The following is a 4,049-nucleotide window of genomic DNA, read 5'->3' as shown; positions in this document are numbered from 1 at the left end:
TTCTTCTGTTTGTCTGTGTATTCTTTCGCTATCCCTATCGCCGCTGGATCTCCCCTCCTCGTGAACCAAAAACTCGTGACAACTATGTCGGGGCCAGACCCCGGCATAAAAAGTGCAGCCAAAGTGCTTCTTAGAGGCCAAGATGGCCAAATTTTGTCTCTCATACTTCGGACATATTGTCAGGAGTGACCAGTTGCTGGAGAAGGATATCATGTTTGGTAAGATGGGGCGTCAGAGAAAAAGAGGAAGACCCCCAACCAGATGGATTGGCCAAGTGGCAGCATTGATGGACTCAAGCATGGCAACTATAGTGAGGTTGGCCCAGGATGGGGCAGTGTTTCATTCTGCTGTGCATAAGGTTGCTATGGATCGGTACTGACTCAATAGCACCTAACAACAACAAAGTTATAATACCAGCTAAACTTCAATTACATACAAAAACCCTGGCCCTAAGTCATTCTTTCCTTCCCCCATTATGTTATAAATTATATATTTTTCTGGGAACCTCTGCTAGAGTTTGTTTGGTGGTTTGGTAGAGAGGAGGGGCTTGCAGTTGTTCAAGCTGCTATCTTATTCTGGATCACTTGCTGGGTTAATTTTTAAAAGTCCAAAGATGTTATCTTAGAATATCAAAGGCAAAGTCTGAAGAACTCAGTCAAAACCATTGTTGTTATTTTTGCTAAGTGTCATCAAATAGGATCCTGGATAGGGTTTCTTAGGAGCGGCTGGTGAGTTTGAACCACCAACCTTGTGATTGTTGGTTGAGGAGAAGAATGTAGGATGTCATAAGATAGGAATTCACATCACAACAAAACTAACTGAAATGAAAAGTATAAGAACAGAATACTATGGAAAACTGAACTCCAACAAATTTGGAAATGTAGAAAAAAATAGACACATTGCTAGTAAAACAGAATCTAAACTTACATGAACTGTAGGAGAAAATTTGAACAGACCCAGCAAAAGAACAAATTGATAAAGTCATCTAAAAACTAACCTCCACCGCCCCTACTGGTGAATTCTGCCAAACTTTCAGAGAAAAGCTGACACCAATTCTACTTAAACTATTCCAGAGTATAGAAAAGGGTAGGAAACTATCAAAATCATTTTATGAAGAAAGCATATGTTTATCTATGCTTTATTGACTATGCAAAGGTTTTCAATTATGTGACTTATGATTATGGACAGCATTGCAGAGAATGAGTATTCTGGAACACTTAATTGTGCTCATGAAGAACCTGTACATAGACCAGGAGGCAGTTGTTTAAAAAGAACAAGGGAACACTGAACGGTTTAAAGTTAGGAAAGGTGGGCGCCAGGGTTGTAATCTTTCACCATACTTTTTCAATTTGTATACTGAGCAAATAATCCAAGAAGTTGCATTACATGAAGAAAAATGTGGCATCAGGATAGGAGGAAGTCTCATTAACAGCCTGTGATATGCAGATGATACAACCCTGTTTGTTGAAAGGGAAGAGGACTTTACAATACTTACTTATGACAATCAAAGATCATAGCCTTTGCTGTGGGCTACATCTTAATGCAAAGAAAACAAAAATCCTCACCAATAAATAGTATCACGATGAATGGAGAAAAGACTGAAGTTTTCAAAGACTTCATTTTGCTCAGATCAACCACCAATACTCATTGGAAGCAGCAGTCAAGAAATCAAACAACCTATTGTATTATGCAAATATGCTGCACAAGACCTCTTTAAAGTGTTTAAGAGCAAAGATGTCACTTTGAGGACTAAGGTGTGCCTGACCCAAGTCATGATATTTTCAATAACCTTATATGTATGCGAACATTGAACAGTAAATAAAGAAGACCATACAAGAATTGATGCATTTGAGGTATGGCATTATGGGAGAATATTAAAAGGACCACAGACTGCCAAAAGAACAAACCAATCTGTGTTGGAAGAAATACAGCCAGGATGATCCCTGGAAGCCAAGATGGCCAGACTTCGTCCCTCATACTTCGGACATATTGTCAAGAGAGACCAGTGCCTGAAGAAGGCTGTCATGTTTGGTGAAATGGATGGTCAGAGAAAAAGAGGAAGATGCCCAATGAGGTGGATTGGTATAGTGGCAGCAGTAATGGGATCAGATGTAACAACTATTGTGGTTGAGCTGGACAGTGTTTTGTTTTGTTGTGCAAAGGGTCATTATGAGTTGGTACTGACTCAGTGACACCTAACAACAATGACAACCATGATTTTAAAATCAGGCAAAAAGTATCACTTTAAAAGAAAATTATAGCTTAATATCTCTCATGAGAACAGATTTAAAAAAATTCTCAACAATCTCTTAGCCAATAACATATAGAAAAAAAGAATAAATCAAGATAAAGTGGGATTTATAATAGGTATGAAAGGGTGGTTCAACATTAGAAAAACAATCAATATAATTCACCCCATAAATGAAACAAGAAAAAGAACTACATGATTGTATCGATGCAGAAAATGTATCTGACAAAATCCAACACCTATTCCTGATAAAAACACGTGACAGACTAGGAAGTGAAGGGAAATTTCTCAACATAATTAAGGGACTATTGAATAGGAGTCCTTGTGATGTCATGGGATGAGCATTGGACTGCTAACCACAAAGTGGGCAGTTCAAACCCACCAGTTGTTCCATGGGAGAAAGATGAGGTTTTTTGCTCCCTTAAAGATTTACAGCCTCAGAAACTCTATAAAGGGTTGCGAGGAGTCAGAATCACCATGACTGAAGTGGGTTTGGATTTTGGGTTTTATTCAAAACCAATGGTCAACTTTACCCTCACTGAAGAGAAATAGAAAGCATTTCCCCTTGCATATGAGAACCAGACAAAACTGTCTTTTATCATCACTCCTATTCAATATTTTGCTTGAAGTTTTAACCAGAGTTATAAGCAACAAAAGGAAATTAAAGGCATTCAAATTGGCAAAGAAGAAGTAAAACTCTTTCTATTTTCAGATCATATGATCCTTTACATAGACAATCCCAAAGACTGCAAGGAAATTATTGGTACTCATTGAAAGATTCAGCAAAGTGGCGGAGTATAAGATGAACATATAAAAATTAGTTGGATTCCTTTACACTAACAAAGAAAGCCCTGAAAAGGAAATTAGGAGAACAATACCATGTAATATAGCTACCCAAAAGATTGAATGTTGTTGTCAAGTGCTTTCGAGTCTATTCCAACCCATAGCAACCTTGTATAAGGTCTCCAAGGAGCAGCTGGTGAGCTTGAACCGCCAACCTTGCAGTTCAAACGGCTTTGCAGTCTGGCGCATTAACCCACAGTGCCACACCAGGACTCCAAAAGATTGAATATGTAGGAATAAATCAAACCAGAGAGACAAAAGATCTATACAAATTAAACAACAAAACACTAATATAAGAACCAAGAGAAACCCTTAAAAATGGAAGAAGAATAAACCATGGTCATGGATAGGAAGACATTGTGAAAATGTTAATACTACCCAAAACATGCTAATGGAGGGGGCAGCGGCTGAATGATGTGCGAGAACTGCGCAGACCTGGTGGAGATATTAAATGAAACCCAGACCACTGAGCGGCGGGGTGAGAGGTGTCTGGAGACCAGGTCAACAGGGGGACACTGCCTAGCGTGAAGAGACTGCAGCAGCCAGCCAGGCTGTCCTACTTACCCCGGACGCGATGGCGCTGTCCTGGCCTAGCCATTGGATCCTGGCTTTGAGGCGGGGTCAACCAACTTAGAGGTCCACAAGCGCAGCCCAAAGCGTCTCATTACAACCTGTCGCCCCTGCTGCGCTTCTGCCTCTTGATTGACACGACATCCGGGGACGGAAATTCCATCTTTGAGCCGGACTTAAGGGCCATAGCGCAAGGAGATTCGTGTTTAACAGCAACCACACAACTGCCACTCATCTGTCTGTCGTGCTGTGGTGGTTTGAATTGCTGTTATTCTGAGGGCTATGCCACCGGTATTTTAAATAACCAGCAGGGTCACCCATGGTGGACAGGTTTCAGATGAGCTTCCAAACAAAGACAGACTAGGAAGAAAGAGTGACAAACTACTTC

Source organism: Chrysochloris asiatica, unplaced genomic scaffold (genome assembly GCF_000296735.1).
Source record: "Chrysochloris asiatica unplaced genomic scaffold, ChrAsi1.0 scaffold00013, whole genome shotgun sequence".
Classification (NCBI taxonomy): Eukaryota; Metazoa; Chordata; class Mammalia; order Afrosoricida; family Chrysochloridae; genus Chrysochloris; species Chrysochloris asiatica.
Note: the sequence above shows the minus strand (reverse complement) of the source record.